Source organism: Littorina saxatilis, linkage group LG4 (genome assembly GCF_037325665.1).
Source record: "Littorina saxatilis isolate snail1 linkage group LG4, US_GU_Lsax_2.0, whole genome shotgun sequence".
NCBI lineage: Eukaryota > Metazoa > Mollusca > Gastropoda > Littorinimorpha > Littorinidae > Littorina > Littorina saxatilis.
The window spans coordinates 48,768,259-48,786,877 of NC_090248.1; the positions used below are offsets into that span (position 1 = coordinate 48,768,259).

An 18,619-nucleotide genomic window follows, 5' to 3' on the forward strand; every position below is an offset into this window, starting at 1 on the left:
TCGCGCCAAAGCCAGCAATCTGGATGCTAGCGACGTACCCTACAGATACAGAGATACAGATGTAGAAAGCTGTTTATATACTAAATAGAGCGAAACACAGGCGATGTATGCTAAAATTTGATTTTGACCACATGTCTGTTATTTCTGTGTTACAGGGAAACAGTAAAATGCTAGCCTGAGGAAGAGACCTGTACCTTGAGAGTGGGCAGTCTGGGCCTTACTACTGGACAATCGTTTGATGTGACATTGTTGTCAGCTGGCCTTCAAACCTGACCAACTTCTGATCTGGATTTGCTCAAATCATCTTGTGTCCACCTGGCTTTCTTTTGATTTTCACTTGTAAGTATTTTGTCAGTCTGATTTAAGTTGCAGTCATGTAGATTTTGTGTGTGAATGCAATCCTTCTATCCTCCCACAGGCCTCAACCCACGTAAGTATAGGCAAACAAACCGGTTTCTTTCAAGAAGAACCAACGACATTGCATTGAGAAACTATGTTAGTGTTAGCAGATGCACTGTTAGTTTTACATGAACACCAAGGAGGGAATGAGCAAGAAACTCCCCTTATGTTCCTCCCCTGGAAACGGAGTATGACTGCCCAGGTGGGGAGACAGCCGTACGCGTAAAAGCCAACTTGTACTTACGGATGTACATGGTAGAGCGCAGAAGAAGAAGAAACTGTTCCAGTTCACACGAGCAATGATAAGTCGTTGTCATTGGACATTGGACGGCACTCAGCTGTCATTTTCAGGACAACATTAAAATTAAAAAATAGATGCGACACAGTTCGAGTGAATCCTTTTAGGAGGATTACACTGACATTTCTGTTCTCAGTTCTTGATGTATCCTGAAAGTAAAATGTCCATGGGTGAAATAAAATGCACTGGGACAACACTGGCTGCTACCAATTCATTCAGTTCAAACCGAATGTTTGATTGATGAAGACGATGAACTAATGTCGCTGAAACAAGAATGTTTCAATAGCCTTCGTTTTGTGAGGTTTGTTCAAAAACTTTAAGGAGAAGTACTTGCCCTTAAAAAAGGAACTCATTAGGTTGTTTTTGTTGCATTGCTACAACCGTTTTTAGTGGGTCTTTTGAGTGGCTAGCGAAAAGCATGAATGAAAAGTAAGGTGAATATATGTGAGGGGATATTTAGTAAAGCATGAGTGGGGAAAGGTCAGATAAAAATGTGTTGTTCTGGTTTGTAATCCCTCGTGTCAGGAGTCAGTAATTAACAGCAGTGTTACCAGAGTATTGCACACATACATCGTTTACATGAGTTATTTGTGAATAATTAATAAACATTCTTTCTCTGAGTATGGCTGCTACTGATGGTAGTTAAATGCTTATTTGAGAGCCGCTGAATAATGAATGCATACAAATGAGCGATTACCCGATGGTGGGACAGAGCTGGCAGTGGCGGTGGTGCTGTGATCAGGGTTTGTTTACACTGTTAGCACTCCTCATTCCCTGCCACCAGAGAGCTGTCAGAAAAAAAGAATATGGATATCAAGTTCGATTTGTATGGGGTATGGGCAGAGAGGTGTCTCGTTTTGGGGCCTGGCCTGGTAAATAAAGAGCCGAGTTTAGGATTGCCCTGTCACAGTGCTTTTTGGGCAATCTTTTGTGAAGAGCAAGGACTCATATTGTTCATTCAACATTCCCTGTTTGTTATTACTCTTGCTAATTTCAGGTTCCATTGTTTGGGCTTGCAGCACATATTTCTGGCAATTACTGGTTTGAATATAAGAACAATTGTTTAACAATGGCTATAACACTTTTTTTTGCAGATGTGATAAGAATGACTGGAATTAGCTTGAAGTTGAAAAGAAGATTCTTTTTGTGCTACTTTGGCGCCTGTGCGTGATTGTTATTAACTGAAAATTATTCAAGCCCAAAGTTAATGTTTGAGAAGTGGGGAATAAGTGTTCTTGCAAGGTATTGTTCTGCTTAATTTCTCTCAGAATTTTGCCTTCACAATTAAGTTGTTTGTCACTGTCAGACTTGCCTTCCATATGAAGCTTTGAATCGGTTTTGTTTCTTTTTCTGTTTTCAGATTTATATCCTGTCTGCGGGGAGAAATGCTATAAAGAGGTAAGTGTTATTCAACAATATGTTGGTTGTACAATGTACGTGTGTGCAATTAACAATGTCCTGGTGTCCAGTCTGTTCACTACTTTTTTTCATCATTACAACCACCCCGTTTCCCAGCTCCAAGCCAGCGTGTACATGTATTGGTCAATTTGGTGTTAAGTGTTTGTGTGTGTGTGTGGGGAGGGGGGCATGCACGTGGGCATGGTGCATACAGACATCGGGTACTCCTCATTTGGTGTGAATGCAGTCTGATGTTGAGAGGAATTGAATTGTTACAGAAATCTGAGTAAGCAGTATTGTTTCCATATTGTTTGAAAATGCATGGTGTTTTGCCTCTTGGATACTCACCTAGCAGATGTCTTGGGACTCCACTGTCATGATAGGAAGGAGGCTGACAACGACGGGTAGATCTGTTAGGCAAAATAGTACAAACTGTTTGGGGAAAGAAGTATTGGCAAAGAAATCGGATGCAAAACTGTCTTCGTCTGCCCGTAGGGCAAAAAAAAAAAAAATAGGTGTGGTTACGGTAACATAGCCAAAAAAAATTGGGTAGGAAGGCAGGCAATCATTTTTTTTGGAAACTTTTTTTCTAATGTGTACAAATTAAACCTACTTGACAGGGAAATAAGTGTGCGACTCGGGCGCTTTCGCTTTCATTGCGTTTTCTGCACTCGTTTTCTTGTGTTTTTTTTAATTTTTTTTTTTACAAATGTAATAAAAAGTTATAGGGTCGGCCCCTAAAAATAGGGTAGGTCGGGTTACCGTAACCACACCTATTTTTTTTTAGGCCTAGTAAAAGTTTAGTGGCAACCTCTGTTTGGTTAGAAGGATGACATCTTTTGACTGTTCTTACTGTGCATTGGGATTCTCATGTAATGTAAAGTGTCTGCGCCTATTTTAGGCTACCATTCCGCTTCTTTACTCACACTGTCTATGCAGAATTAAGAAGACGGCAATGGGAAGGGTTTACTTTTTCTTCACTGTCTCTGTCTAGTTGCCGTGAATGCTGGATGATTTTAATTGTGTCTGCTATCATGCAGAATGCTGGATGGGAAGATGTTCCTGTGGCATTTTTGTCAAATTTGACTCGTAGCCTGTCGGTCCAAAACTCTCTTCCTGCAGGTCTTCCTGTGTGATCATGCGTTACTTGCGCGCCGATATTCTCCTGGCTCTTACCGGTTGATGACAGGTACTGGACATTTATTTATATTTCCGTCCCTGTGCGTCTGTAAACACAGTCTAGGAAAACAAGGGTTATTTTGATGGTACGCATAGAGCCGGTATGAAATTATGCTTATTCCCCCCTCTGCTTCTTTACCTCTGTAAACTTGTAGGGGTAGTTATTTTTCGATAATGACCCAGCAACCAAACAAATAACGACCCAGCAACAGCCTGAATCCTCGATAGTGCAATGGGTTGAGAAGTTGTTCTGTTTCGGTACTACTTTTTGCGACTGAAAAGTTCCGAACGCTCTAACGTACGAAGTATACATCTCTGGAGCAAACAATACAAACATACCGCATTTAAATTAACAACTACAGGCCTGAACACATGAATCTTCATATAAAATCCATGAGTTCGGTTGTTTTCTGAATCTAGATTTGCCGTGCTCAAACGTTCATCACAAGCAATTTCCCGCAAGGCAAGTAACTCATACTTTGTCTAGCGACAAGAGTAGTTCCCCTTCTTTTCACTCAGTTTCTTCGACAACAGACTGCAATCCGACGGTCAGTTTTCAACAATATTTCATTTAATAAACAGATCACATAAAGCGGTGTCATACACTATTATCCCCAGAAAACTGAACTTCATACAGTTTTAAACGTTGGAACATGGGTGCAAAAGTTCGTCTGCTAGTCCCATTTGACGAAAGAACATTATCCTAAGCGATACCAAAACATATACAGAACACACAATATCTGCCTTTGCCGCCACAGCAGAATAACAGCATATCTGTGTACTTGATTTTAGTCCAAAATAGGAAAACTGACAAGAAGTGTTAACAGAATGGAATGATTTGCACGGAACTATACAACCGCGCATTAATCGATCGCCTGCGCAGGTTGACTGGTTGAGTGAATAGGATTCGATCAAACTTTCGCAAAAAAACTCCTCTTTTCTTTGAATAACTGAAGAAAGGAGGAATAAAGAGGTTACACACCTCGTCTCAGTGATTATAAAAAATAATGGTCTCAGTTCGCGGTCATGAAAAAGCTCGCTAAAGCTCGCATTTTTCATGATCCGCTAACTTCGACCATTATTTTTAATAATCACTGAGACTCGGCGTGTAACCTCTACCTATTTGCCCGATGTTATTTTGCGTCTTAGCCATATCCAAAAGCAGCGATTGTCAGAAAAGGGGAATACCAGAACCATGCGTTGAAAGTCTTGTTTTCTGATGCAAAAGAGATGAGAATAGCCATAACTTGCAGTACTTAAATGTGTTCTTGTTAGCACCGCAAATGACTTGATGTGGTGGTGGCCGTGGATTCACCTCCTGCTGCGATTCTAACTTTAGCTGCGTTCGGAGAACTAATAGCATCCAGACCTGTAGAAAGGAATTAATGCGGATCTGATTAGCTAATGAACAGCGCACTCTGAGAGCATACAGACGAGAGGTAATGTGCAGGGCATTGGACATCAACCTGGCGGGAATTCAATTTGCTTGATGGCCGTTCATATTGTCCTGCTTGTGGATCCATATTTAGATGATGTTGCTGAACTTGGGGTATAATTCTCAGTGTGCCATCAGTCTCATGCAAGTTAGTAAGAGGGCGTTACAATCCTCTTTCTGAACTAGAATGATATATATCCCTTTTGGTTGTCCAAGGATATGTCAAAATGTCTGGTACTGAAAGAAACTTCTTGTTTCGCCTGAGCTGAAATGTTGACAAAAAGATCACGAGAATGTTTGCATTTTCCTCATAATGATCACGAAGTAGTTATCTTGCTGTCCAGTCAGAATCGGTGTCTTTAGAAAAACATGTTCTGGTGACAGAGTCCTTATATCATATTATAAATTCTTCCTTCATTCCACCAACGAGTCTGCTGTGTCTTGGCTCTTCCCTTCGCATTACAAAAGAATGTGGAAACCCACTTCCTTTCCTCTCCGGTGTGCCATCATAATCATTTCATGCTGCTGTGAAGCGATGTGACCGGGGTTCTTTTCACACAACTGAACGCAGCCAAAAGTGAGAGTTCTCCGCACACGAGGACTGGAAATGCCGTTGGCTGGCTAAGTTCTTTGCTGGTGGTCATGGAAACCAGGTGAGATTCTGCCAGTTGACTGAGCTCTGCGAGAGAGAACGGTAATAAGCGATATGCAGCAGTTGAGGATCTCTCTCTGTCTCCCTCTGCCTCCTTCTCTCTCTCTCTCTCTCTCTCTCTCTCTCTCTCTCTCTGTCTCTCTCTCTCTCTGTCTCTCTCTCTGTCTCTCTCTCTGTCTCTCTCTCTGTCTCTCTCTCTCTGTCTCTCTCTCTCTCTCTCTCTCTCTCTCTCTGTCTCTCTCTGTCTCTCTCTCTGTCTCTCTCTCTCTCTCTCTCTCTCTCTCTCTGTCTCTCATTTCGTTCTCACTTAACCTGAACATGTTTATATTGTTGATGCCTTATTTGTACCTTTTACACGTTTCAGTAGATAAATGTACCTATTTAATTTCATAACATGACTCATGTAACGATGCTACATTGCTATTACTTGCAACGTAGTTGCTTCATTGACTCCTCAGTTTCACGGATTTTTTCTTCCCTCGAAGTTTCACACGTTTTTTGTTGCTTGAAACAGTTTTCATTATACGTTTAACAATAATATGTCATGTTCGTTTGTATGTATATTTTTGTTTGTTTGTTTAGTCTGTTAATCGTTTGCTTGTTTGTCGTTTGTTTTTATTACTTTTTTAATTGATATTCCAACATTTTTAAAACGTATTATCATTAGATTAAACCGTCCCATGGGCGAGGGCTGGATTTAAAAAAGCACCTGTTTGCTTATGCCATTACCCTCGTTAATAAAGAATTTGTCATTGTCTCTCTTTCTGTCTCTGTCTGTCTCTCTCTCTCTCTCTCTATCTCTCTCTCTTTCTCTCTCTCTCTCTCTCTCGCTCTTTCTCTCTCTCTCTCGCTCTTTCTCTCTCTCTCTCTCTCTCTCTCTCTCTCTCTCTCTCTCTCTCTCTCTCTCTCTCTCTCTCTCTCTCTCTCTCTCTCTCTCTCTCTCTCTCTCTCTCTCTCTCTCTCTCTCTCTCTTTTGCATGTGCGTTTGTCATTGACAATTTAGTCCGCTTCGGGTTCCTTGCAAAGCATAGATCTAAATTGAAGCTGATATTTTTTTTAAAAATCATACACATTCACCAAAACCAGATCCCATAGCGGTCAGAGGAGGGATTTGCGCGTGCATGCGTGCGGCATAACTTGATGTTGGCTGTTTTCCGTTTTTAATGGCCCCAGGCCTCTGGGGATGGCACGTTCCCGATTGTTTTGTGCAGTGACATTTAAGATCGCTGTGTTTCTCTCATTTCTTGTAGTTTTGAGAGAGAGAGAGAGAGAGAGAGAGAGAGAGAGAGAGAGAGAGAGAGAGAGAGAGAGAGAGAGAACAACGTTATCTTTGTCCTCACAACATGCACACAATTAAGGTGACAGTATGCTCTGCTTCTGCAGTGGTCGGTCCTAGCATTAACTAGAAAGCCGGGCATGTCTGTAGTTGGGGGGATATTGTGGAGTGGACGTATTTAGTCATCCATTGATCAAGCTGTCAGCCTGTTTACAGGCCCAACACCGCTTTGTGACGTTTGCCCATTGGCGCGGAAAAGACCGGGTTACTGTTCGACACCCTTGCACACAACGGTTTATACGGTCTTTCGGCTTGCTGACACTTTGCTAGACACAGCGGGAATTGCTGGCCGCTCAGTGGTTCACACACTGACACACATTGGCTATGTGACGCACATTTGCTGTGCCTATATTTGACCACCTTTATTTCTTGGTAGTATGTATATATATATGTGACCCTCCACCACGAAATGAGTCGCATGTCACCTTTGCTTGATTTTCATATTTTTACATTTTCATAAAGAATTTTGTATGCTCTATCCAGTGGTGAAAACCGTTTTAGAAAAGAGCGAAAACTGTTTGAGTTATAAGCCTGTGACTAAGGTAACCCTCACACTGTTACCAGACACTCCCCGGACTTATATTAAGCCTAGCGCAGAACCGCGCGAGGTGACATGCGACTCATTTCGCAGTGGTGGAGGATCACATATGTTTGCAGTTTGTTGACCATAGAGTAATAATAATGTTCTGTCTCACACCGAAACGGGTACATCGGGGTGTAGCTCAGCTTTTGTCAGATTTTCAGCAGGGGTCATGGGCATAGTTTGGGTCAAGGTCGGATTTAAGTTGTACATGCGGATCAAGTACTGCTAATAAATGCTCGATGTTGCTTGCCATGTGTGTACATATTGAACCTCACAGCAAAGAGCTTCCCCTACGGACTTTCCGTAGGGGAAGCGCTTTGCTCAGAGTATGATTACTGAACCGAATGAATACCGGCCCTGGATCATACACACACATTGATATGGATTCCTGTCCCTATGGAGAAGAAGTAGAATCGTTTTGAATTCCCCTGTTTACTTATACGTGCTAGTGAATGTTTTCTTCGTCTGGTCTACACTTACTTTACAATAATATTATGTTCAGGTGTTCACTACTGTAATTAAACTTCCTGCTAAGATTTAGCCACCGAGGGCACACATCTTTGGCTTCTCCCGCTGGGTTTTGAATGTCACCTGCCGCGTTAGATGGACGATAGGTTTGGTGGCGGGGGTCTGCAGTCCGCCTGGAGACAACGGAGGGAAAGGTAAGCTGGATGAAGGGGGGAGAGGGGGGGGGGGGGGGCGGGAAAAGCTAATGCCGCAGATGCCTCTGGCCATCGCCCAGGCGGCCCGGTACAGAGGTGCACGTTACACCTGCCAACAGATGTGTGTGTCTCACAGTCATGCCGCCTACACTGGCCACCGGCTTCATCTATCATCTCTCTGTCTGACCCCCCCCCCCTTCTCTCTCTCTCTCTCTCTCTCTCTCTCTCTCTCTCTCTCTCTCTCTCTCTCTCTCTCTCTCTCTCTCTCTCCCCGATGTTCCTAAACTGCACCCTCCGTCATCGATCTGTCGACTGTTGTTGTTGATGGCCGCAGGAGCGGACATCTATTGCAATGCGTTCGGAGAGGTGACATGAGTCGTTTGTTACCGTTCTCACGAGATCAGTTGTTGAAACCAACTTTGTTATCTGTGCTGTTCCGGAAATGAGCTGCGCTATTTTTGAATTCAAACAGTATCATGTCACTGTTGTCCCAATTGCGCTGTTTCGGAAATGAGCTGCACCTCGTCTGTCTGTTTATAGCAACACACACTGTCTGTCAGTACACTCCATGCAACTTTCTCCGTCTCTCTCTCGCTCTGCCTTCGTGTCTGTGTGTGTATCTGTCTCTCTCTCAATCTTTTTCTCTCTCTCGAGATCTCATGCGCTCTCTCTCTCTCTCTCTCTCTCTCTCTCTCTCTCTCTCTCTCTCTCTCTCTCTCTCTCTCTCTCTCTCTCTCTCGAGTCAGTCATTTTCTCTCACCCGGTGTTCATTTATCTGTTTCTCCGTCTCGAGTCACTCTCTGTCTATCTGTCTGTCTATCTGTCTGTCTGTCTGTCTGTCTGTCTGTCTGTCGCTGTCTCTCTTTCTCTGTCTCTCTCTCTCTCTCTCTCTGTATGTATGTCTTTGTCTGTGTCTCCCTCTGAGCAAAGAGTGTATCCCTACGGACCGTAGGGATACACTCTTTGCTCTGAGTCTCTCCGCCTCTGTCTTTCCATGTATGTCTCTGTCTATGTGTGTGTGTGTGTCTCTCTCTCTCTCTCTCTCTCTCTCTCCTCTCTCTCTCTCTCTCTCCTTCTCTCTCTCATCCGACGCCTGGCACGCAGGTCAAAGCAGAGGTGTCAGTCTTGTGTTAACTTGATTGCACGTGTACCCAGCAGGAGGGGGGTGATTCGGGTCAGAATTATGGTGGAGACAGCTGGAAGATCTCTGAATATAATTGAAGAGGAGTAGTCTTCCTTTTAGAAAATGTGTACTCTGCCTTGCAGATTAGAAGTTTGTGCTGTCCGGGCTGGGCAAAGGGAGTGGCCGGGGAGGGGAAGGGGGGGGGGTGGGTGGGTAAGAGAGACGAAAGAGGAGACTGGACAGGGAAAAGTCACTGCCTGAAGCATTCAATAAAGCCAGAAAAAAAGAAAGTACGACATGTAGGTTTTCAATTCATATTTTTGCAAAGTGTGTGTTCGTGGCTGCTTTCATGGGGTGCCTGTATCCTCAGGAATTTGAGGATTTCTTTTATCTCTCTTTTTCTGACACCGTTCATTTAACGTCATTTTTACAGGACAGTTTTTTTTCCTTTCATTTATACGTTGTTGTAGTTTGACCTTATTGTTTTAGTACAAGAAGAGCTCGTTCACCAGTAGCAAAGACTCACTCAGTCCGTCAGTGTGTCTGAGTGTGTGTGATGGGGGGAGGGCCTCTCCCGTGACCGGCCACCTGCAATGTACGGAGAGGTTTGCACTGGCCCAAGGGTGTCCGTCCATGAGAAGGACTGCTGTAGCAGTAAAACTAGTGTGATACATAAGTAATCAATTTATCCACTTGACTATATTCACAACAGGGACTTTTTACTCTTCTTTGCATGTTTTTATGCCTTCGCAGACCTGTTTACCCTTACGATTTTGGTTTAATTTATTACGATTTTCTGGAAAAAATACGCCATTCCGCTATCCGTGTCAAGACTACGATTTTCATAAATAAATAAAAAATTAAAAAAATTAAATTTTTTATTTTTTATTATTATTATTTTTTAATTAATTCACATGTTTGGCATTGTTTTTTTCAATGGCAAAATGGGGTGAAAAAGCACAGGACTGACCAGAGATCATGTCTGTCTGATGAGACGCTGGAGAGCCTTCTAGTGGTGAAGTCTCGCCCTCACTCATTCGGCAAGCGCAAGTACAGTAGAGAAGCGCTTGACACACTGAAAAAGGCCTACCACGAGCAAAAGAAAAAGAATCAGTGATGCTGTGCTTTTGATGTGATCTTCTTTGAAATTATGATGACTACAAAAATTGACTGATGTGTTTTGTTTGTGAATGATGGATATATGTGCATGATTGCGTTTCGCAGACACAGTTGTCATGTGCGTTGTAATTGGCGACGAATGCTGGATGATTACTATTTTTGTGCCAGGATTACTATTTTTGGGGCTGAGCATTACTCCAAAACACTTATGGGGGTAAACAGGGTTGCCTACGTATTTTCAAATACTCTGCAACACATGTAACCCAAATACAACATGTGCCCGTACACTACCGCTTCTTTTATGAAAACATTGCTTCGGCCATGTTGATTTTAATCAACCAATTTTCTTGTTTTATCTTGTCAGTGGGTCGGTAGCACCCTTAACCGCTTTTGTCAGCACTGAACCGCCGCAGACTTTACTTGTAACCTCTTGTACGGGTGTTGATTGTAAGGGTTGGTGGTGACTATTCGAGACAAGAAGGAGGCGCAGTTGTTGTTATTGTCATGTTGTTATTGTCAAAAGAGGACACCGTTTTAGTGTTCACCACTGTCGCAGGTTGCACTGTTTGCACTAACGGGAGTAGGTTTAATGTGCGTCACAGCGCCTGGATACATTTGTAGCCCTATATAATGTTACATCCGTGTTGATTCTATCATGTTTATGTGCTGTGTGTCTATGCAGTGACTCGTTAGGTACGGTTACACATTTGAGGAATGTCTTGCGAAACTGTCATGTAATCTGATGTGTATAGGTTGCAGCGACAAGCAGACCCATTGTTTTCTTTGAACAAGTATACTTCCTTTTAAAATCGAACATAGTGATTCTTTCCAAAAGCATACACTGGATTTGCACCATTCTCTCTTTCAGTCTCTCTCACGCGACGCAAAAACACACGCACACACACATGCGCGCGCACGTACACGCGCACGCTCCCACGTACACGCGCACGCTCGCACGTACACGCGCACGTACGCACACGCACACACACACACACACACACACACACACACACACACACACACACATATATATATATATACACACACACACACACACACACTTATTTGCTGTCTGTGTCTTGCTCTAGCTCTGTCTCTCTCTCTGTCTCTGTCTCTGTCTCTCTCTGTCTCTCTCTCTCTCTCTCTCTCTCTCTCTCTCTCTGTCCCACCCCACCCCTTTTTCCCTTGTTTGTTTGTTAATGCTATGTTAGTATTGTTAGTGTCTGTCTGTGGTCGGGAGCCACGTCGTGCCTGTATCGATGTCTATGCAAGGCCTTGCGTAATGTCGGCGCTCCTTGGGTTTGGCGACCCAAGAAATTTTTTAACTGGCAAAGGGCAAAAGATCACGGGAGAAAATTAGCTTGGCACTGAAGAGGAAGGCTTGTAAAATGGACAAAAATAGTCATGGTTAAGCTGCAGCCAGCCTGTCAGAGACTTTGTTTTCTTCTCTCACTTTATTGCTTTTCTCCTTCTGTGAGTATTTGAAAAAGCCATATGGAGTTACTTTATTTTGATCTGGAGCATTGTTTCCCTGTAATTGATCTTCCTTTTCCCCCGAGTAAATATACCCCACGGATTGATCGTTTTGCTCGAGTTTGAACTTACACAAGGCTTTTATCAGCGATGCCTTTCAGAACACGTTCGAAGAAACTCATGTTAGCACTGACCGAAGAGGAAAAATATGGGTTTACTTGCAATCATTTCCAGCGTAGGTTGCAGACTGTTTAATTGCTTTTGCAAATTACAAGCAGGTTCTTCGGTGCAAATAAATTGCGTAAAAAAAAATGTAATTGATCGGGAGTATGGTTTTAGCGTCAATTGAAACTTTTGTTGTCAGAAATCATTCAACCTAATTGAAAGAAAAAAATCAATGTTTCGCATTTGTGAAGGTTTCCTTGTTAAAATTAATTAAAATCAAGGTTTATTTTTAGAACGAGAAAAAAACCATTTCCCACTTTAGCTAGAAATAATAACTGTCTCCGGTGAATGCGATTAAAAAGGTTCGGGGTAAGTTTCAAAACCATACGGTTGTTCATATTCTCCTCTCGACTGTGCATGTGGTAGTCCGTGCAGTGTCGTATAAATTCGTGTCGACTTAACATCTGGGACAGCAGAAAATAGAAGAAGATGTGCCAGGTTAAAGACATTCTACCGCTTCGTACCCTTTGGCCGAGTTAATTAGTACGCGGATGAAAAGAGGGGGGGATGAAATGGTTGGCCAAATACCCTAACCTGTCATTGAGCATCAGCGTTGTGTTGATCAGCCAGTAAAGCAGTCCGGTTTATTTAGAGGCCAGACAAGGAGCTGGTGAAATGTGCGAGTTGTTTTCCCCGTCCTGATAATTATAGTGTCTGTCCGCCCTGGGAATCGATACTTCGGCACTTGACCCATAATTACTGTCGTCTGCCATGTGGGCCATCCGCGAGTTCCTCCTGGGTATGTCCCCCACTTCCTCGGGTCTTCGCGTGTGGACGACGCTTATCGCTTGACACGTCCACTCTGCCACTTCCACAAGGCGAGTGTAATTAATTTTCGTAGCACGGCGACGTTCTGTGAAATAAAACAAAATGAAATACAATGTGGGATTCGTCGTTTTTAAATTTCCCTTTTTTTAATTTTTTTATTTTTTATTTTTAATAGTGGAAATGAAAACGTTCCGACATTTATGATTTTTTTTTACTAAAAACATACACAGAGGACTTTCGGCGGCTTCTAATTGAGGGTATGTGTTTGTGAGGATTTCGGGGTTTTATATAGGGAGAGTGGTGAAGCCATGTACATAGTTTGGGCTAAATGCCAAGTAACATGGAATGACTCATTCGCGAAGTTCTGTGCGCATGTTATTCATATACTTCTGTGTGTATGTAGGGGAAGGGCCCCTAATATGGACCACTTTTTGTTTATTGCTGATAACTAGTTTGTTTTCTTGCGAAGAAGTTTCATTTTGTGGTTGGTAGTCCTTCTCTCTTAGGTTAACGGGTAGGCCTAATTAGAGTGAAATAGCTTTGATAGACATTCAGCAAAAATTAAATACAGAAAAAAATCACAAATGGTCCATATTAGGAGCCTGGGCGCCCAATATGGACCAACGAAGCGGCCTTCACGAATCACTGTAAAAAGCCCACTATACTTCAAAATAACATGATACAACTTAGTGTGCAAGTCAGACAAATTCAAATATGCTTTAGATTTAGCTGTTTCGGGTTGATGAGAGCATTATTTGAAGCACACCAGGAAACTGAAGAAGCTTATCAAAAACAGAGTGAAAATAAGTGAAATTATCAACTTCCACACAAAAAAAGACTATTTGTTATATTTTTTTGAAATCTCGAGGGCTAGTTATAGGATATTTTCAGCAAGCTTCTTAATGAATTAATTAAAATTGCCTTTAGCTTTTATTTTCTTCGATTTGTTGAAGGTGGTCCATATTAGGGGACACATACTTTGAGGTTTTGCTATTATTTTTTGTTTGCAGTAGAAACCCGGGGTACATAGTGCTAAAATGTAACAAATACGGTCTTAGCTGTCATATATAGCAATTTTTGTGTGATAAAAGCTTTGGCTGTGGACAGAAACGAGTCCGTTTTAGGCGGCAAATTTAGAGTGAACGCTGCCAAAAGTTAAAAAAAAGCGAAAAAGCCTAACGGTTTTGAGGTTTGTGTTTCTACAACTGTTTTGACATGTGCAACTTATCCAGAGAGGGTGAATAAAGCGAATGAAATTGTTTTGAGCGCTCTAGCGCCGTTAGTTTGTCAGAACCGGAGGTGGTCCATAATTATTAGGAGCCGGTCCATATTAGGAGCCTTTCCCCTACTGTACAAAATGTATCATATGGGAATCTTTCTGCTTGGGACTCATTTCTTTATCTTTTGCTTGCGCTGCGTAGTTTAGTTCACTGACTGTCACTTTGCGTTTTTTACCCTTTAGATATGTATCGTGCACGACGTGTTTGATGTGCTATACCATGTCATACCTGACGTGCCGACTAATTACAAGACTTCTCGCACCAGTACAATGTGAATTCGCTCAGAAATTGAAGGACGATGATGCGATGGTGTTCTTCAGTCTGTGTTGCAGGGGAGAGATGGGGAGGAGGTTTACAACGGGGCAAGCACACAGTTACCGATCCGGGAGATTGAGGGTTTTGCTTTCGAGTTTAATGAATCGATAGGTGCGAGTCACTGGATTTGATGCGAGAGAGAGAGAGAGAGAGAGAGAGAGAGAGAGAGAGAGAGAGAGAGAGAGAGAGAGAGAGAGAGAGAGAGAGAGAGAGAGAGATTCAAAAGTTTATTACAAAGGGATACAGATTTAATATGGAGGCAGTGGGGGGAGGGGGGGGGGTGGGGGGCAGGAGAGAGAGTTTTCTAGATTCAAAATGTACGAGCAGAATGATTAGTCAACTGTTCAGTGAATCGTGGGAACTCTTTTAAAACATTGCTTAGGGTTTCTAACAATAATGTGTTGCCGACTTGCTCCTTTTGTATATCGAACACTGACCCAGTCGAGCAAGCAGTCTAAGCGGCAGAGCAGGGAAAAAACGGGTGCTGACGTTTGTGACCATTTTACCCCTTCGTATCTGAAGAAGTCGGTACCGCTGAAAGCACAAACACTTCTTGACAGCAAGCACACTGCGTTTCGCAATACGGCTGTGCTCGGGGCTTCTTTCCTTTGCTGTCTCTTTCAGTAGTCTGTGTTATTATTATTCGTCTGTCTTTGGATTGGCGTCCGCACAGCATGCCCATGTTCTGTGTCTTCTCAACAGTGCGGGCTTTTGGCCAAGAGAAGGTAGTGTCTGATCAAAAAAGAAAAAAAAGAAAAGCATACTGAAGAAAGCATTGCAGGTAAATCACTACATGAGAAAGCCTCTCTCCAAACACCCCACCCGCCTCCCCCCTGGTCCCATTTACTGTTTTTACATTTTCGTAGTGGCAGAGACTGCATGTTATTCTTTGATAAATATCCAGCGTGATTCAGAACAACGTTTTTGTTATAAAAAGAAACAAACCAACACAACACTTTTTCTTTCGATACAGATTTGTTCGATACAGCCGTGGAAACTAAGTGTAAGAATTCAATAAAATGTGTGGTATTCAAAAATTAGCATGCCCGATTACATTTTCGCATTTCCGCTTCCCGTTTTCAGAACTAGAGCCTGATTCCCTAGGTATCATTGCCCACGTGTTCCTGTGAAGAATACTCTCAGCGGCCATGCTAACTGACAAGCAGTTTTTCTTTTGCTGAGCATCCGAAATGCCTTTGGTGTGTTGCTGTCTTATCTCTTTGATTTAATTATCTTTCCCATTCAGCAGGAGTGTAAATGAGAGAATACGTGTACGCGTGCACCTGACTCTGGCGTTGAAAACCTTGCAGACAACTGTAGGAGTCTTCAGGAGGTAAGCCTCTCTTCTTGTACTTTTAGACTTAATTGCATTAGGACTGAGCTCAGTCGGCATAGCTCCCCCCGCAGGTTAGGGGGAGTCCCATATTGGTTGGGACGAGAAAGAATTTACCCGATGCTACCCAGCATGTCGTAAGAGGCGACCAACGGTTCTGTTTCTCCTTTTAGCCTTGTTAAGGGTTTCTTGTATAGAATATAGTCAATGTTTGTAAAGATTTTAGTCAAGCAGTATGTAAGAAATGTTAAGTCCTTTGTACTGGAAACTTGCATTCTCCCAGTGAGGTCATATATTGTACTGCGTTGCAAGCCCCTGGAGCAATTTTTTTATTAGTGCTTTTGTGAACAAGAAACAATTAACAAGTGGCTCTATCCCATCTCCCCCCTTTCCCCTATCCCATCTGCCCCCTTTCCCCGTCGCGATATAACCTTGAATGGTTGAAAACGACGTTAAACACCAAATAAAGAAAAAGAAAGTCGGCATAGCAGCACCCCTGCCTTGCCAAGACTTGCTTGCTGCCCAGGTACCTCGTTTCTTGCCAAAACCTGACGAGAGCTTCTGTGGAGCAGACGTTTTCACACAGCCTCCCCTAATGAGAAGGTAAACGAACAACAGTAGGTATGGAAATCATTGATTTTTCTCTTCTGAAATTATTTTACTCTCTGTTCATGCTCTTGGACACACTCTTAGCCTCTTTCGTCTTGAGACAGGTGCAAAGAATGTACGTGCAAGTGTGTGTGTGTGTGTGTGTGTGTGTGTGTGTCGTGGAGACTCTCTCCCCCCCTCTCTCTTTCTGTCTGTCTGTCTGTCTGTCTGTCTGTCTGTCTGTCTGTCTCTCTCTCTCTCTCTCTCTCTCTCTCTCTCTCTCTCTCTCTCTCTCTTTGCGCAGAGGTTTGTTGTAAAAGGAACACACAAAAACAAAAGACAAAAACCAACTGCTAATACAATAGCATAATAAAGCAGTAGAAGAGGCTTATTACACAGCAACATTTGATTCCTGGTCGGATGATATGTTAATGTTACAATGCTGATAAAATGGCTGAGGGCTTATGCTTGCAGAATTGCAAACAGCAGTATTCAGTTTTTAGTAATGAGTTCGTGCACATAGGCCTAGGGCCGCGCGCGCGCGCGTGTGTGTGTGTGTGTGTGTGTGTGTGTGTGTGTGTGTGTGTGTGTGTGTGTGTGTGTATGTGTGTGTTGCATTCCGGAAAAAAGCTGATATTCACAGTTAGTATTTTTTTTATAATGAAAAGAGCCGTTTTAAGAGAGAGAGAAAGAGAGAGAGAGAGAGAGAGAGAGAGAGAGAGAGAGAGAGAGAGAGAGAGAGAGAGAGAGAGGGGAGAGGGAGAGAGAGAGAGAGAGAGAGAGAGAGAGAGAGAGAGAGAGAGAGAGAGAGAGAGAGAGAGAGAGAGAGAGAGAGAGAGAGTATGCGTTTAAAGTGCACGTATTACAATACAGGGAGACAGCTGTAGGTAATAGTACGGTGAGAGATTTATCGTATGTGCACAAAGTTAGTTTGTTCAATACGCCGCTTTTGAACGATTACCTATATACAAGGATGCAACCTGTGCAAGGTTTTATAACTGACTGACCTGACCTGTTTGACCCAGACACAGGCTGTTGTTGAATCTTACTACCCACCCACCTACCTATTATTAGTACTTCTTTTACTTTAGATTTTTTGTTATCACATAGACGTTCGCACGAACGTATATATACAGGCATTGACGCACATACACACGCACACGCGCGCACATGTACGCGCACACACACACACACACACACACATACACACACACACACACACACACACACACACACTGACACAATCTCAGTCGAGATTACTGAATTCAAGGAGACTGCAAAGTAGGACAACAGGTACACGTAATACATTCAAGTGGAATTGTCATGAATGTGTCTGACTCTATCTATCTGTGTATATATACGGCTTGTGTCTGTCTGTGTGTGTGTGTGTGTGTTCGCGATGCACGGCCAAAGTTCTCGATGGATCTGCTTCACATTTGCGCATATTCAGGTAGACCCCGGACACAGCCTGGTCGATGAGAATTTTCAACACGTGATTTTGGTTTTTCTGTTCATTTTCCCACATTCATTCCCAGTAACTCTTCCTTATTTTCTCCAGTGTTTTGCGTTTATCTCCCTTCCTTCGTGTGGCGTCAATTCCCGTTTCTATTTTTAGAAGGTCACTGTCGACAACGCTCAATCCATATTCCCGTTATACTATTTTTAGAAGGTCACTGTCCCGGCGAAGCCGGGTATTACTCTTCCTTATCTTCTCCAGTGTTTTGCGCGTTTATTTCCCTTCCTTCGTGCTGTGCGCCGGCGAAGCCGGCGTACACCCGGCAAAGGATTGCAGATTGGCCGACTTCAACAGTGATCTCCGTTCTGTACTTCACAGTTATGATAAAGACATCGTTCTAAGGTCAAAACAAGTCGAAATTATGGGACTGCTGCCGGAAGGAGACCGTGATATATGGTTTCATCACTGTCAACTGAAAAAATCGTCTGCTCCAGTTAGCTCCGAAACCAAACGGTTGATTATCACGTGACACTTTTGCCATATTTAGAGTTGTTTGCACAGTAAATACAGCCGCGAAAAATAGCTCGCTTGAAACTGTCTTACATATCAATTCCTTTGTAATTTAAAAATTACAAAACACCATGAAAAATCATTATCGGCGATCGCGAATCTGCTTATATCAATAATACATTACAAAAAGCTCTAAATATGTAAAAAAAAAAAAAAAAAAAAAAAAAAAAAAATCGGTTTCCTTGCCAGACAAGAAACTCAAGGCATCCTGTCAGGGAGAGAATGAGCCGAACTCATTTTGACCTGAGTTCAGGATGATAGCAGTGTAGGCCTACTACGCTTGCTGTGCCATGACGTCAGCATTATACGTGAGACGTCACGCGAAAAGGCCAGTTTGGAGAATGGCAACTTCTGTCAAGCATATTGGAATGACATGACGTCAAATGAAAAGTAGAATATCTGAAGGCAAATAAGTGGACTTGTAAGT

The 18,619-nt window shown here is 42.8% G+C and overlaps 1 protein-coding gene across 7 annotated transcripts in view; it reads left to right on the plus strand.

Moving 5' to 3' along the window:
- The window catches only part of LOC138964957 (plasma membrane calcium-transporting ATPase 2-like), a 155,305-nt gene that overhangs the window by 23,909 nt on the left and 112,777 nt on the right, over nucleotides 1-18,619 (plus strand). For 5 of the 7 annotated variants that reach the window (XM_070337047.1, XM_070337053.1, XM_070337055.1 and 2 more), the window contains exons 2-3: nucleotides 156-339; nucleotides 2,058-2,095. The gene's annotated coding sequence lies outside the window, so the exon portion shown is untranslated. Of the gene's footprint in view, nucleotides 1-155; nucleotides 340-2,057; nucleotides 2,096-15,491; nucleotides 15,579-18,619 lie in introns of all 7 variants that reach the window. The other 2 variants (XM_070337049.1, XM_070337050.1) reach the window with 2 other exon arrangements.